Source organism: Triticum dicoccoides, chromosome 6B (assembly GCF_002162155.2).
Source record: "Triticum dicoccoides isolate Atlit2015 ecotype Zavitan chromosome 6B, WEW_v2.0, whole genome shotgun sequence".
NCBI classification, from domain to species: domain Eukaryota; kingdom Viridiplantae; phylum Streptophyta; class Magnoliopsida; order Poales; family Poaceae; genus Triticum; species Triticum dicoccoides.
In genome coordinates this window covers 38,424,260-38,441,223 of record NC_041391.1, presented here as the reverse complement: position 1 = coordinate 38,441,223, position 16,964 = coordinate 38,424,260, and the positions used below count along the sequence as shown (strand labels likewise).

The 16,964-nt window shown below is 41.8% G+C and overlaps 1 pseudogene; it reads left to right on the top strand.

Annotated features, from left to right (window-relative positions):
• Positions 1 to 2,690: 2,690 nt before the first annotated feature.
• LOC119320659 lies at positions 2,691 to 3,486 on the top strand (annotated as a pseudogene).
• The last annotated feature ends 13,478 nt before the right edge of the window (positions 3,487 to 16,964 follow it).

Here is a 16,964-nt window from a genome sequence, read left to right as displayed (position 1 = left end):
CCCTCTCCGGTGTCTATTAAACCGGATGGCTTTAGTCCGTAGGACATAACAACCATGAAAACAATCATACCATAGGCTAGCTTCTAGGGTTTAGCCTCTTTGATCTCGTGGTAGATCTACTCTTGTAATACCCACATCATCAATATCAATCAAGCAGGACGTAGGGTTTTACCTCCATCAAGAGGGCCCGAACCTGGGTAAAACATCGTGTCCCTTGTCTCCTGTTACCATCCGTCTAGACGCACAGTTCGGGACCCCCTACCCGAGATCTGCCGGTTTTGACACCGACAACGAGCTTGTCTAGTAACTTACTATAGGGACACTATATTTGTTTATGTATTCACACATGTATTTAAGTTTCCGATCAATACAATTCTAGCATGAATAATAAACATTTATCATGAATAAGGAAATATAAAATAACAATTTTATTATTGCCTCTAGGGCATATTTCCTTCAATGTGCTCTCCCAAGTTATGCGAACTCAGCTCTAAAGAAGAATGACACCTCAGATTTGAGCTTGTTGCTATTTGCAGTTGGTTGTAGTATTTTTTTTTTCATTATAATGTTCTTTTGCTTTTGTTGATGTATGTAACACCATGTACTTTGAGATCCATAAATATTTATACTTTTTGTACTAGTCATATTGTCCAGTAGCTTCATATTCAATCATTATTCAAGAGTAAAACTGAGGAAAGCAAAGTATCATGAAAGCAACCATCATGTGTATTTCTGCAAGAGACTAATGGCTTCAACTTTGGGTTTGTACTAAATTCTGTACTCACATCATATTGTGCGGACACATACAAGAAAATTAGTAGTGCTCCTACTAGATTTTGCGATGCCAACTATGAGGACATGCAGAAGCATAAGCTCGTACACTTCATTTATTTATTAAATGAACAACTGACAGCAACTGTATGTTTTAACATGTTTGTAGTATCTGAGTGTAAATAAGCACTCAGCAGTTTGTTCTAAATTCAGTTTATGTTAAGACATTCTATGTTTCAACTTGTTTTCTTGCTGCCAATTCAAACTTCATCTTATGTTTTGTAGAAGGCCACTACTAGTTCATATATTCTCACCCGAAATAGACCTATTCATCACGTGGATACTTGTTGATGCCCAATTCTGCTTTGGCGCATTGATTCATGGCTTATGGCTTCATATTCTTTTGTTTGTAGGTGAGATCCAACCGGGAAAGGATGGACCAGCAGAAGGCTACTAGGAGGAGGAGCCTCTACCCTATCCGGCCCTTTTGTTATTATTTTCTTTCTTATTCGATTTGAACATTGATGATCTTTGTATGCACTCCCCGCCCCAGGCTATGCAAAATTTGCAATCAAACATGATGTATGAATATATTATTTTGTGAATCAAACATGATGTATGAATATATTATATTTCTTATATGATGCGTATGTACGTATGAACACCTTGTATTACGAACACCTTGTATTACATGAACTGTACTATGTACATCACATGTACATAGTATAGTATGTGTATATTTTTTATTTCATAAAATTATTAGCAGTGCCGGGCATCAAGCAGAGCTCACCACTGGTAGTGTGTGACGTTAGTGGTCATTACTAGTGGCGGGCGCTAGGTAGCGCATTACTACTAGGTATGTAGCACTGGCGGACGTGGGCCCGCCACTGATGCCATGTTAGCAGTAGCGGGAGGTCAGTGGCAGGCGCCCCTGAGAGTCTTGCCCGCCACAGCTGGCCTTTTTGCGCCCGCACTACTAGATATTCCTGCAGTAGTGCTTTTTTTTTACATCAAATCAGGGCTTCTTGATAGTCGCACTATAAAATGCAATTTATATTATGAGTATTGCGAAGAAAGATTTGTTATGCACGATCTCTTGCATGAGTTGGCCCGGTCTGTTTAAGCAAGTGAATGCACAATAGTGGACTTAAATTTCTCTGGTTGAATTCCGAAGACTGTCCGTCATATCTGCTATTGTTGAACAGATTTCTCACGCAAAGAGACTGCGCACACTTCTTATGCATTTTGAAGACCAAGAAGAGGCAGATCAAGTGCACATACTGAGTAAAGTGTTGGGTGCGGCCTGAAGCTTACGGGTGTTATCCTTAATAACAAACTCACCGTATCCTCAAAAATAAAAAATAAAATAACAAACTCACCACGTAAGCTTCCTGATTCCATGGGTGGTTTAATGCACCTTCGCTATTTGTCTTTTAAGCGGAGCCGAAAAAATGACACATTGTTGTTGGTTTCCAAGCCTGTGTACAATCTTTATCACTTACAAGTAATGAATTTTGAGGATCACCAACTCGCAGTTCCTCAGAAAGGGGAAATGGACAGAGTGCACAACCTAGTTAATATAGGTCATCTGAAACTATCTTACGGAATAATACCAATGCTTCCTTGTGTAGGAAAGCTTACTTCTCTCCATGAGCTATATGGCTTCTGAACCAAACAACAAGTTGGTTACACCATTGGTGAAATAAAAAAATCTTATGAATAACCGTCATTTATATGTTTCTGGTCTTGACAAGGTAAACAGCACAGAAGAAGCTGCTGAAGTTATGTTGCAACAGAAAAAGTGTCAGTCAGAACTTTGAAGTAACTTTAAATTGGTCCCCGGGCTCTTCAAATTCATGGATGCCAAGCCAAGCTGAGTTGGATCTTGACAAACTTGAACCACACCATAATTTACAGAAATGTTGATTGAAGGATATCCTGATTGTCGATCTCCGTGTTGGCTGCAAAACCCCGCGCTCATTAATTTCACATATGTTTACATACGCCATTGTGAAAGATTGGAGCATCTTCCACCTCTTGGGAAGTTACATTCTCTACAATATCTTTACGTAATTTACTTGGAATTAGTAGAGGGTGCGGATTCTTCATTTTATGGAAGTGAAAAGCCTTGTGGGATTGCAATATCTGAAGGTGCTAGAGATTGAAAGCATACCAAAATATCTGGAATGGGTTGGATTGGAGGGTAAGAATGTGTTCCCTAGGCTTGAGATGCTAAAAGTCTGTGACTGTGAGGTGCTGAGAACATTGCCAATTGTACCCACCATTATTCGCCATGTTAAAATACATAATGATGGTCTGTTGGCTAAGCCAGTACTTTTTGGGAGTTCTGATACAAGCTCCTCACCATCATTGGACCTGGCTCTCTCTAAGCTTGTGATTTCAAACTGCCCAAATCTAGAAACTTTATGGCAGGGGTGTTCTCTATCTGCACTCAAGGAGTTGTCCATCCAACAATGTGCAAGCTTGTCATGTCTACTTGAGGAATCGTTTGGTACACTTGCCTCCCTGAAAATCCATGAAGTAGTGAAGTGCCCAAATTTGGTGACAGGAGAGATCAGGTTGCCCCCTACCATTGAAACCATCAGTTTAGGATTGTGCGGTGAAGCTGAACAACCACTAATCCATTCACTGAGAAGTCTTAATTCGTTGGTACTGTTATTTTTAGATGGTTGTGCACTATCACTCTATAGCTAGATGCATACATATACAAGTTTTCTGGTACTCTTGAAAAGTACTACTCCACTTGCAATTCTTATCAGCCCAGCATTCTCGAATCCCCTTTTTCAAATGAAGGTCCTACAAATTTTCAAAGACGTATTCTTAACTGTTTCTGGTTCAATCCAAGAAATACAACTCTACAGCAACGGATATGGTAGATGAAGATCGCAGCAAGCACTGACTGGAACCTTGTCTATGAGCAAGTTTCTCGGCAAAACAATGAGATGACACTGCTCAGCAACACAACCCAAGAAGATAGCCGACAGTTGTCTTAAAGGATGGAAAGGATCTTCTTTAGGTTTTAGATTCTACTCATGTTACATGCAAAGTGATAGCCATTGATTTCAGCACATTTTTTTCTTTTCTATGACTTTGGCCAAAGAATCAGGTGGAAATAGTATCGTGTCAACTAATTTACACTGGGCTAGACCATGCATGACTGATTATTAATTAAGTTCAGGTATCAACAAGGTTGGAGTTGTTCCACATGTCTTGGCAGTACGCATGGTTCTTTTCAGAATAAGCAATGGAATTATTCAGAACATTATATGAGGAAATTATTGCACTGTCGCAGCTACTAGGTTCATGGATTACCAACATCATACATTCCATGTTCTTAAATTAGATAGATACCACTGATCTATGTCTATCCAGCAACATAAACAACAAGATGCATTGTGTTTCCTACGACTGTATCCCTCTTTCATTCGCCTCTTTTTGCTTGCTTCTTGTGTGCATGTGTGTTGGATTCATTGCTTATCACGATGGCTCAAGATAATACTAAATTGTGTGACTTTTACAACGCCAACAACAATGATTTTACTAGCACTTGATTGCTCCTACTACTAACTCTGAATCTTGTGAAATTATGCCGCTTTGTTGAATCTTGTTATGAAAGATCAATTTTCTGGCTTCCTAGTGAAGATGACGCATCCCATCTAAACAATTTCGTTGATTTGTGCGGTATGCAAAAGAAGAAAGATGTGGATAATAATATTGTTAAATTGAAGCTATTTCCATTTTCACTTAGAGATCGTGCTAAAACTTGGTTCTCATCTTTGCCTAAAAATAGTATTGATTCATGGAATAAGTGCAAATGCTTTTATCTCTAAGTATTTTCCTCGCGCTAAGATCACCTCCCTTAGGAATGGTATTATGAATTTTAAGCAGCTTTATCATGAGCATGTTGCACAATCTTGGGAGAGGATCAAATTAATGATACATAATTGCCCTACACCTGGTTTGAATTTTTGGATGAGTAAACAAAAAAATTATGCCGGATTGAATTTTGTTTCTAAAAATCTTTTAAATTTGGCCGCGGGAGGCACTTTTATGGAAATCACTTTAGGAGAGGCTACTACGCTCTTAGATAATATTATGTTTAATTATTCTCAATGGCACACCGAAAGATCCACTAGTAAAAAAGTTCATGCGATTGAAGAGATTAATGTTTTGAGTGAAAAGATGGATGAACTTATGAAATTATTTGCTAATAAAAGTGTTTCTTCTGATCCTCATGATATGCCTTTGTCCACTTTGATTGAGAATAATAATGAATCTATGGATGTGAAATTTGTTGGTAGGAACAATTTTGGTAACAACACGTATAGAGGCAATTTTAATCCTAGGCCATTTCCTAGTAATTCCTATAATAATTATGGTAATTCCTACAACAACTCTTATGGAAATTTTAATAAGATGCCGTCTGATTTTGAGAATAGCGTGAAAGAATTTATTAGTTCGCAAAAGAATTTCAGTACTTTGATTGAAGAAAAATTGCTTAAGATTGATGAGTTGGCTAGGAACGTGGATAGAGTTTCTCTTGATGTTGATTCTTTGAAACTTAGATCTATCCCACCTAAGCATGATATCAATGAGTCTCTCAAGGCCATGAGAATTTCCATTGATGAGTGCGAAAAAAGAACCGCTAAGTTGCATGCTAAAAAAGATTGGTTTGTAAAAGCGTGTTCTTATAGTTTCCATGATAATAATGATGAAGATCTAGATGAAAAAATTGATAAAAGTGGGATTGAAGAGGTCAAAACTTTAAGTAGCAATGAACCCACTATTTTGGATTTCAAGGAATTTAATTATGATAATTGTTCCTTAATAGATTGTATTTCCTTTGTTGCAATCCGTGTTAAATTATCCTCATGCTTCCAATAAAAACAAAGCTTTTACTAAACATATCGTTGATGCTATGATGCAATCTTTTGAAGAAAAGCATGAACTAGAAGTTTCAATCCCTAGAAAACTTCATGATGAGTGGGAACCTACTATTAAGATTAAGATTAAAGATTCTGAATGCTATGCTTTGTGTGATTTGGGTGCTAGTGTTTCCACGATTCCAAAACCTTTGTGTGATGTGCTAGGTTTCCGTGAATTTGATGATTGTTTTTTAAATTTGCATCTTGCGGATTCCAGCATTATTAAACCTATGGGAAGGATTAATGATGTTCTTATTGTTGCAAATAGGAATTATGTTCCCTTAGATTTCATTGTTCTTGATATAGATTGCAATCCTACATGTCTTATTATTTTTGGTAGACCTTTCCTTAGAACGATTGATGCAATTATTGATATGAAAGAAGGAAACATTAGATTCAAATTTCCATTAAGGAAAGGCATGGAACACTTTCCTGGGAAGAACGTTAAATTGCCGTATGAATCTATTATGAGAGCCACTTATGGATTGCATACCAAAGATGGCAGTACCTAGATCTATTCGTGTTTTTATGCCTAGCTAGGTGCGTTAAACGATAGCACTTGTTGGGAGGCAACCCAATTTTATTTTCTTGTTTAATTTTAGCTCATGTTTAATAATAAATAATTCATCTAGCCTCTGGTTAGATGTGGTTTTATTTTTAGTTAGTGTTTGTGCCAAGTAGAACCTTTGGGAAGACTTGGGTGAAAGTTAATGCGATCTTGCTGTAAAAAACAGAAACTTTTGCGCTCACGAGAATAGCTGTCATTTTTTTTACAGAAGAGTGCTTTTAAGTTGATTCTTTCTGCAGAATATTAATAGAAAAATTCCTCACGTCCACCATTTTAAGTTAGAATTTGTGGAGTTAGAGAAGTATTCGGGAGTTACAGATTACTACAGACAGTTCTGTTTTTGACAGATTCGGTTTTTCGCGTGTTGTTTGCTTACTTTGATGAATTTATGAGTAGTATCGGGGGGTATAAACCATGGAGAAGTTGGAATACAGTAGATACTACACCAATATAAATAAGAATGAGTTCACAACAGTACCTTAAAGTGGTGATTTATCTTCTTATACTTACGGAGCTCATGAGATTTTGTGTTGAAGTTTTGTGTCGTGAAGTTTTCAAGTTTCGGGTAAGGATTTGATGGACTATGGAATAAGGAGTGACAAGAGCCTAAGCTTGGGGATGCCCAAGGCACGTCAAGGTAAAATTCAAGGACAACCAAAATACTAAGCTTGGGGATGCCCCGGAAGGCATCCCTTCTTTCGTCTTTGTCTATCGGTAACTTTGCTTGAGGCTATATTTTTATTCACCATACGATATGTGTTTTGCTTGGAGCGTCTTGTATGATTTGAGTATTTTCTTTTTAGTTTACCATAATCATCCTTGTTGTACACACCTTTTGGGAGAGACACGCATAAATCGTGATTTATTAGAATAATCTATCTGCTTCACTTATATCTTTTGAGCTAGACAATATTGCTCTAGTGCTTCACTTATATCTTCTTTAGAGCACGGCGGTGGTTTTATTTTATAGAAATTATTGAACTCTCATGCTTCACTTATATTATTTTGAGAGTATTTTAGAACAACATGGTAATTTGCTTTGGTCATAAAATTAGTCCTAATATGATGGGCATCCAAGATGGATATAACAAAAAAATTCATATGAAGTGCATTGAATACTATGAGAAGTTTGATTCTTTATGATTGTTTTGAGATATGAAGATGGTGATATTAGAGTCATGCTAGTAGAGTAGTTGTGAATTTGAGAGATAATTGTGTTAAAGTTTGTGATTCCCGTAGCATGCACGTATGGTGAACCGTTATGTGATGAAGTTGGCGCATGATTTATAAAACCGTTATGGTGAACCGTAGTTTGTGATTCTCTCTATACGTATAGTAGCTAGCGTCGTCCACGCACGGAGAAAGACATGTCGCTTCCCTCTATTAGCTAGCTAACACAATATGATCAAACCCCATCTAGGTGAAAGGTCATCCAAAGTTGCATGAACAATAGGAATTCAATCAATATGATAAGTGCATTCATACGACAACATCGCTTCGAAAGAGACATGTTTTTTTATAATTTTTAGGTTTAATTCTTGGTAGATCAGTTACCATGAAAATTTTGTCGGGGGAAAACAGACATCAAAATATGATGAGTAAAAGATGAAAAATAGGAATTAAGGTAAATATTAATGGTGTTCCAAATCGGGCTCAAACATCAATATCATTGCTCTTCAACGGGCAAACACTTCTGCAAGAGTATATTCATATTTTATTACCAAGGCTTTGCCTTTAGCTATAGTTTGTCTAAAATGTGATAAAATGCCAAAGCTAATGCCTCGACGAATCAAAAAAAAAGTACGAGTTGCGAGAAAGGAAACGTTGAACAAAAACACCAAACATAACATTCTATATTAAATCTAGCCGCGCAAATGCGCGGGTCACAACGCTAGTTATATCATATACATTATAATTGCTTTTTTAGGTTATATACATTATAATTGCTTGTTAGTCCTTTTTTTCTAGTGAAATAGGGCCTCATTTTTTAGTTTCGCACATGCCCGGGATTTTGTCGGGCCGGCCCTGGATGGGATTGTTGCGTGGAAGTGGTACGGCGTGGCCGCATGGATACTGGGGATGTGACAGGAGGAGGAGCGACATTAAAGGGCTCCTCGCTGGGCAAAGGAGTCGGCTTCTTGGCGAGAGAGATTTTTCTGTAGTGTATCCCATGGAAGGGTTAGATAAAGAGGCATGCACGTTGGACAGTTTTCAAGGACTCCTTCAACATTTATGAGGATTAACGTGGAGTCTCACATGGTGCTTCCAATTAACAGGTGTCTTAGGTGTGTGTGTTTTTCTGTTTTTGTGATCTGATGGCTGGGTCTTCGTAGCGCTTCGGCAGAACGTCTGTGTGGTGTGCACCCGGAGGAAAGAGTGAGCAAGGCACCGCTCACCGGGAATATGCTTGGTTGAAGTCATAAACCACCAGCTGTAGAGAATCTCTAACTCGACACTCTAGAACAAGTCACACCAACTCAAATGCATGGAGCCAGTGTACACGCTCATTCTACCTCTAGAGCATGACTCTACACATTGCCCTTGCTTCTTTCTCCAAATCAAATTCCCAATGCATCTCATTCCTCGGATGTCGCACCATCGGACCACCGGAGACACCCATTGTCCACATCATTTTTGCTCTGCTCCAACACTTGGCCATTCTCCCTCGAGCAACTACACATGACTGATGCACGTCAGACTAGTTATTTATAGATGGCCAGTGAATGCACGTCAAACTGTGTGAGACTATTCCTCTTCTAAACTTCACATGCCAAACATTGTGGCCATTTATTAATTTCTATGGTGGGTGCCCTTTATTTCAACGGTGAGTGATCATGTTCTTATGTGAATCGCCCATCTGCCTTATGAGCAACCGTGATTTGGCCGTTGAGGTTTGGCCGGGAGGAACCAAAGAAAGACATGGCTGGAGTGTCTGGATCGCTAGATGGTATGGAATAGGAGAGCTCTGATTACCATGTGTGATGGCGGAATGCATCTTGCCTCGACAGGAAGCGACGCCCTTCAAGTTTGTAGGAAGGGGGGCACCAATTGGACCGGATTGGGCGGACTTTTACCATGTGCGTGTGCGAGAACTTATATCATATTTAAATACACATATGTGACTGACTCCATCAGCTGCTCGTGACCCCCTCCTCCTACATACTACCTCCTCGTAGTTATGTTGTAACTCATTGCTTCCTTGCAAATTAGTCACTCACAACTCGCCCTCATTTACATCTGGAACGAGTGTGCATTTGGGGATCAACGTCCTTTGAAATGGGGGTGGGGGTGATTTGAACCTTAATCCATGGGGCATGGGCAAAGGATGTATTAGTTGTGGCTAGAGGTTGTGGCATACGATATTCTACAAAGGGATTCAATATACCAAAGGCTTTCGTTCGCAAGGTTTCTTCACGATGGTGCCCGGGAGTACAATTCACTGTCTAGGCGCACTGCCACTCCATTTTACATGAATGTGTCGATCCAGGGAGATGGAAGACCTATCACAGTTGGATAGCATGTTGATCCTGAGCAACACAGAGCATGTGGAACCTGAGCAACACGTTGGGCTCCTCTATGTAGTCGTAGCAGAAGCCGCCACTAAAGCATCTATGTGGCGAGCTGATTGACTCGGCCGATCTTAAGTCGTGTTCTGAATATTTCTTGAGCACGTACCGAGCATTGACCAATGTAGGTTGGCACGATTGGACATGCTTCAAACTTTTGATGTCCGTGACAAGGTTGTAGTCGTCATGAAGATAAGAAGGCAAGAAGAAAGCAAATTGCCTGCAAGTGATTTGGCTGGAGGCCTGCGTTGACCCGGCTACCTTGATAGATTGGCGCCTCCCATCGACCTCTTGTGATTCATCTATTTTAAGGCATCAGATGCATTTACAATGGATGTATGGGGTACTTTGTGGGCACCTCCGAAAAACAAGACCCTAATTGGTAGACATTCTCGATAAGAAAGAATTTTTTTTTTGCCAGCTGAAACATGTCATCAACATTGTTCTGTGTGCTCCAGATGATATCAACTAATTGGCAGAGGGATAGATGGTCTTGTTTCCAAAACACTTAATAGACAGAGAACACAGTTTGGCCCTGAATGGAGGTGGCAATTAACTTGTGGGATACCTCCTGTTTAGAAAGGCTCTTACTTTGCAAAATTCGCTAAACAAAATATATTCAGGACGACCCGATTTTGAGAAAGGAGGTGACAGAATTTAGAAGGTCATGCTGCTCTAATACCCTCATATATGAACGGTGATTCAAGGAAACCCTACTAATCAAATCTGCAATGATCAGTTTTTTTTGTATTTAGCATGGCTAGCATCAACACGAGCAAGACTAAAAGAGAGATTAAGACTTCGATTTCCAACACATGATGACGCTAGCATCTTTTGTTCATAGCAAACAGAGAAATTCAAGTGTCATGTAAAAACATACATCTCTACCAATGTAATCTTCCACTGACGACTGGAAATAAAGCAAAGAAACTAAGGCATGTTACATGCCTTTACCAACAGCGACGGAGCACCCATAAAAAATCTGAGGCAGAGCTGACTCAGTACTCCAAATCAATGATACTTTTGTTTAAGGACAGAGGAAGTATTATTTCTTTACCCTATAAATATACAAGATTTCTCATGGGCCCCGGGGTTCAGCCCAGTCGACGGGAGGCCCAAAGGATGGCTTGGCTAGGTTTGCAGAAAACATCGGTTTATGACTTTTTTGCCGGAAACCACTGATTCTCGGCCTAATCTTTTGCAAAAAAAAAAACATTAGTTGGCAGCTTTGGCCATTTGATGACAACTATGACAAATGGAGCCCACCATTTGCTGATGTCGCGTAATGGTTCACGATAAATTACGCAGTGTATTTCTACCAACCGCCCCCCCCTCCCTAAAAAAACAACCTCCCTAGATCCCGATGGCGAGGACGAGCACATCGAGCAGGCCCTGGATCCTGCATAGGGGCGCGACAGCCACACTAGTGCTGATGACGAGCTCCGGCCTAACTATAACGCACGCTCGTGGGACGCACATGACCAGATGACGTGACGTATGAAACCAATCATAATGCCGTCGCCTCGCTGTCCCTTTTCGGCGGCTCCGCCATCTACCACCGACCGGCCGCCGGCCCGCTGCTATCCTGGCCTCCCCTGTCACATCTGCTGCTTGGCAGCACCTTGTTGGAAATATTCTCTGTATGTCACGTACCAACGTGTCGGCGTGTACATCAAGTATAGGTCAGGGTTTAGTTAGAGATAGTTAGAGATTTTCCTGTTTAACTTCTTATCTCTCTATCCCTCGCATATATCTCTCTTTGGTCGTTTGTACGATCAACCACATGTAAACCTACGAGACCTAGCTCTCAATATAATCAACAAATACACCGCGGGCTCCTGTGAATAGGGGTTGAGACGCTTTACCCATTCTTAACATGGTATAAAGAGCCTCCTTCTTCCTCGTCTAGCTTTCATCTCCACCACCACTTCCGCCATGTCTTCCGCCTCACAAAACATCTCCTCCGGTCTAAAGAACACCACCTCCGAGCCTCTCAATTGTACCAACTATATCCTATGGAGAGCTCAGGCCCGTTCTCAGATCATGGGGGCGGGACTTTTTGGCTATCTTGAAAAAACAATCCCTGAACCCTCCACCACCATAGTCTCAAAGAACTCCGAAGGGAAGAACCAGACGGTTCCTAACCCCGCCCATAACCCCTGGTTGATCCAGGACTAACAGCTCGTGGCATACCTGCTTCGTAATCTTTCTAAGGAAGTCCTGATCCAGATTGCGTCCCTTGAAAAATCCCACCAAATCTGGGCCGCCCTTGCCAATATGTTCACAGCCCAGTCACGATCCCGAGCCAACAACTGTCGCACAACCCTTTCCAAAGCCCAAAATGGCATGCAATCAGCCGCCTCTTTCTTCGGTCAGATGCAATCACTCGCAGATGAGCTCCTCGTGGCCGGAAAACCCATAACTGAGGACAAGCTGATCTCATTCATTATTGCTGGTCTTGATATGGACTATCAGCCCCTAATCTCGGCCCTTGATGTGCGCACAGAACCTCTTTCCGTAGATGACCTCTTCAGCATGGTAGCCAACTTTGATCAACGAGTAGAGATGTTCCATGGATCGGGGGCAGGGGGCTTCAAGTCCTTAGCCAATGCAGCCTACCGTGGCCAAGGGAGCTCCTCCAAGGCCAACCGCAACTCACATAAAGGGGGTGGCTGCGGTGGGTCGCGCGGCGGCGGCACTGGTGGCGGCTACCACAACGGTGGTAGCGGCGGCTACCACAACAAGAACTCCGATGGCCGCTACAACAACTCCGGCGGCCGCTACCACAACAACAATTCTGCCGTCGGCCAACGCATCTACAACAACAATGGCAATGGCGGCGGCTACTACAACCACAACCCACCTCGTCCCTTCTACAACAACAATAGGGGCGGAGGAGGTTTTCACTTTGCCGGGTATGAAGAGTACGAAAACAAATGTCAGATCTGTACGAAAACAAACCATATTGCCAAGGAGTGCAAGTGGCGTTATGCAGAGGAAAACTCCCAAAGAAGGCGTGTTGCAGCTGCGGCAGATACCTCCTATGGTGTTGATTCAAACAAGTATGTTGATACCGGCGCGAATGAGCATATCACTTGACACTTTGCCAAGATGAGCATGCATGAGAAGTACACCGGTCAAGATCAAGTCCACACAGCTGAAAATGGGCAAGGTATGATGATTAGTCATGTTGGTCGCTCTATTATTAACACCCCATATCATGATATCCATATCAAAGATGTTCTACATGTTCCTAATGCATCAAAAAACCTCCTTTTCTGTTCACCGTATTACCCTTGATAATGGTGTCTTTATCGAATTTCACCCCTATTTATTTTGATAAAGGACCAGGCCACGAGGAGGGTTCTCTACTGCGGTAGATGCGTGCACGGTCTCTATCCGTTGATTCCACAAATTTTCAATTCCAATAAACAAGTGTATGGCGCCACCAGAGTCTCTTCAGAAAGGTGGCATAAGCGTATAGGCCATCCATCTTTTTCCATTGTTTACCAAATTCTTAGTAGAAATAAGCTCCTGTTTGTTGGTGAGCGTGATCGTGAAACTATTTGTGATTCTTGTCAAGCAAAAAGTCATCAATTGCCATACCTAGTTTCTATTAGTATTTCTACAAAACCCTTGCGACTTATCTTTTCTGATATGTGGGGACCGGCCCCTTCCTCTGTTGGTAGATACACATACTACGTAAGCTTTATTGATGACTATAGCAAGTTCACGTGGATTTATCTCCTCAAAACACGTTCAGATATTTACCAAGTCTTTCACAACTTTCAAGCTCTCGATTGAACGTAAGTTTGATAGTAAAATAATTGCCATGCATTCTGATTGGGGTGGCGAGTACGAAAAGCTAAACTTTTTTTTTCAAACTATAGGCATGCATTTCCCATCATGTATCTTGTCCCCATGCTCATCAACAGAACGGATCAGTAGAACGCAAACACACACATATTGTTGAAATAGGTCTTGCCCTTCTTGCTGCTGCATCCATGCTGCTCAAATTCTGGGATGAAGCTTTTTTAGCCGTTGTTCATCTCATAAACATACTTCCTAGTCGTGTCATAAAAAAGAAACTCCCACCGAACATCTTCTTCATGTCAAACCAGACTATGCTCCACTCCGTGTGGTTGGTTGTGATTGCTGGCCCAATCTTCGTCCCTACAACAAGAAGAAACTCATGTTTCTTTACACACAATGTGTTTTTATTGGCTATAGTGCACAACATAAAGGTGTCAAATGCCTTCATGTTGCTACTGGTCGGGTTTACATATCACATGACGTTGTTTTCGACGAAACTCAATTTCTCTTTGAGAAACTACACCCTAATGCCGGTGCTCTTCTTTGCAAGGAAATCTTGCTTGTCACCATCTCTTATTGGAACAGATCACGGGGGTGAAAGTAATAGCACTGTTCCTTCCTTGACTACTCATCAAAATTTATCTAAGTCTGTGGCTGCAGATTTTACTTTGGATGCAAACAGGGCAAGAAACAACAAAGAAAATGGCAGCTATTCCATGTGTTCCCCGCATGGAGACGGCGAAACTCGAGGCAGTTTCGCCTCGGGATTATTCCCGCAGCACCTGACGCAGATGCCAGGGCGATCCACATCGGGGTCCGTCCCTGCCACTCATAGAGCCACGTCCTCCGCGCATCACACAAAGGACACCGCGGGGGCGAGCGCGCATGCAGGCGGCGACAGCGATGTTGCCTCCCTCGCCTCTCTGCGCCAATCTACAGACAACATGTGGCTGGAGCCACCCTCACCCGGTCACGCTGCTCGCCCATCGCCAGGCAGCACGTGTGCATCGCCAGGCTGCGTGTGGTCACACGCACCCGAATCTCCCTTGAGATCGGGCCGATCGGTGCACCCTGCGGTCGAACACTCCTCGGGATCGGAGCGCACAGCGACTGCTCCGGGATCCCCTGGGGTCACGGCTGGACCATCTACATCGAGCGCTCCTGTGGTCTCTCCTGTGCAACCGCGAACCAGACTATAGAAGGGAGTTACTTCCAGAATCAATTATAAAAACTTTTCCAAGTTTGGTTTATCTTGTATGGCAGGTGAACCTACTAAATTATCAGATGCTCTTGCTGATGATAGGTGGAAGACAGCTATGAATGATGAGTACATGGCCTTAAAAAGAATAAAACGTGGCACTTGGTTCCTCCTCAGCGCGGCTACAACTTGATTGACTGCAAGTGGGTGTACCGCATGAAAAAGAAATCAGATGGCATCATAGATCGCTACAAGGCAAGACTCATGGCAAAGGCTTTTAAGCAAAGGTATGGATTGGATTATGAGGACACATTCAGTCCTGTTGTCAAAGCTGCAACAATTCGCCTTGTGCTATCTATTGCTGTCTTCAGGGGATGGAGCCTTAGACAGCTAGACGTACAGAACGCCTTTCTTCATGGTTTTATGGAAGAAGATGTGTACATGAAGCAACCTCTTGGGTTTGAAGATAAAATAAACCCTTCCATGTTTGCAAGCTTGATAAGTCTCTATTTGGGTTAAAACAAGCCCCTAGAGCGTGGTATTCAAGGTTGAGCACGAAACTCCAATCACTTGGGTTTGTTCCATCAAAATCTTCCACCTCTCTGTTTATCTATACCAAATCACACATATCCATATTTGTACTCATATACGTTGATGATATTATTGTCACTGGTTCGTCTAATGAGGCTGTAAGAAAGTTTCTTAAGGATTTAGGTTCTGAGTTCACTCTCAAGGATATGGGAGATCTGCATTTCTTTTTGGTCTTTGAGGTTCAGAAAAATAGTAATGGTCTTCATTTATCTCAAGCAAAATATGCAACTAAGTTGTTAAACAGGATTGGCATGCAAAACTGCAAACCTTCACCAACACCATTGTCTAGTTCAGAATCTCTCTCATTAACACAGGGAGAGCTCCTGAATCAGGAGGATATCACCAGTTATAGAAGCATAGTTGGTGGTGAGGGAGTCCTGGATTAGGGGGTATCCGGACAGCCAGACTGTGTACAACGTCCGGACTATTGAAGCGTGGAGATACAAAACTCAAGACTTCGGCCCGTGTCCGGATGGGACTTTCCTTGGCGTGGAAGGCAAGCTTGGCGATCCGGATATTATATTTCCTTCCTTGTAACCGACTCCATGTAAACCCTAGCCCTCTCCGGTGTCTATATAAACCGGAGAGGTTGGTCCTTAGAAGGCCGATCACAATTACATTCATACCATCATAGGCTAGCTCCTAGGGTTTAGCCTCTATGATCTCGTCGTAGATCTACTCTTATACTACCCATATCATCAATATTAATCAAGGAGGAAGTAGGGTTTTACCTCCATCGAGAGGGCCCGAACCTGGGTAAACATCTGTGTCCCTTCTTGTTACCATCAGCCTTGACGCACAGATCGGGACCCCCTACCCGAGATCCGCCGGTTTTGACACCGGCAGGTGGTCTTCAGTATTTGACTCTCACCAGACCTGACATTTCATTTGCAGTCAATAAACTATGCCAATTTCTTCATGCTCCTACCACAGCTCATTGGACAGCAGCCAAGCGGATTTTACGGTATGTGAAGGACACGTTAACCGTTGGTCTCACATTTAGCAAATCCTCATCTACTCTTATAAGTGCATTTTCTGATGCTGACTGGGCTGGCTGTGTGGATGATAGAAGGTCCACTGGTGGGTTTGCTATATTCTATGGACCAAATTTAATTTCTTCGTGTGCAAAAAACAGGCAACTGTCACCAGGTCAAGTACAGAAGCAGAGGACAAAGCACTAGCAAATGCCACAACAGAAGTCATTTGGCTCCAGTTCACGTTGAAAGAACTTAAAATTGCACAAGTGCAACCTCCTTGTCTTTGGTGTGACAATCTTGGTGCCACGTATTTTTCAGCTAATCCATTTTTCCATGCCAGGACTAAACATATTGAGATAGATTTTCACCTTGTCAGAGAACGAGTTGCAAATAAAAAGTTAGAGGTCAGATTTATTCCCTCAAAGGATCAGCTTGCAGATGGATTCATAAAAGCATTGCCTACTAGAAGTTTTGAAGAATTCGGGCGTAATCTCAACTTATTATAGTTGTGATTAAGGGAGAGTGTTGTAAATA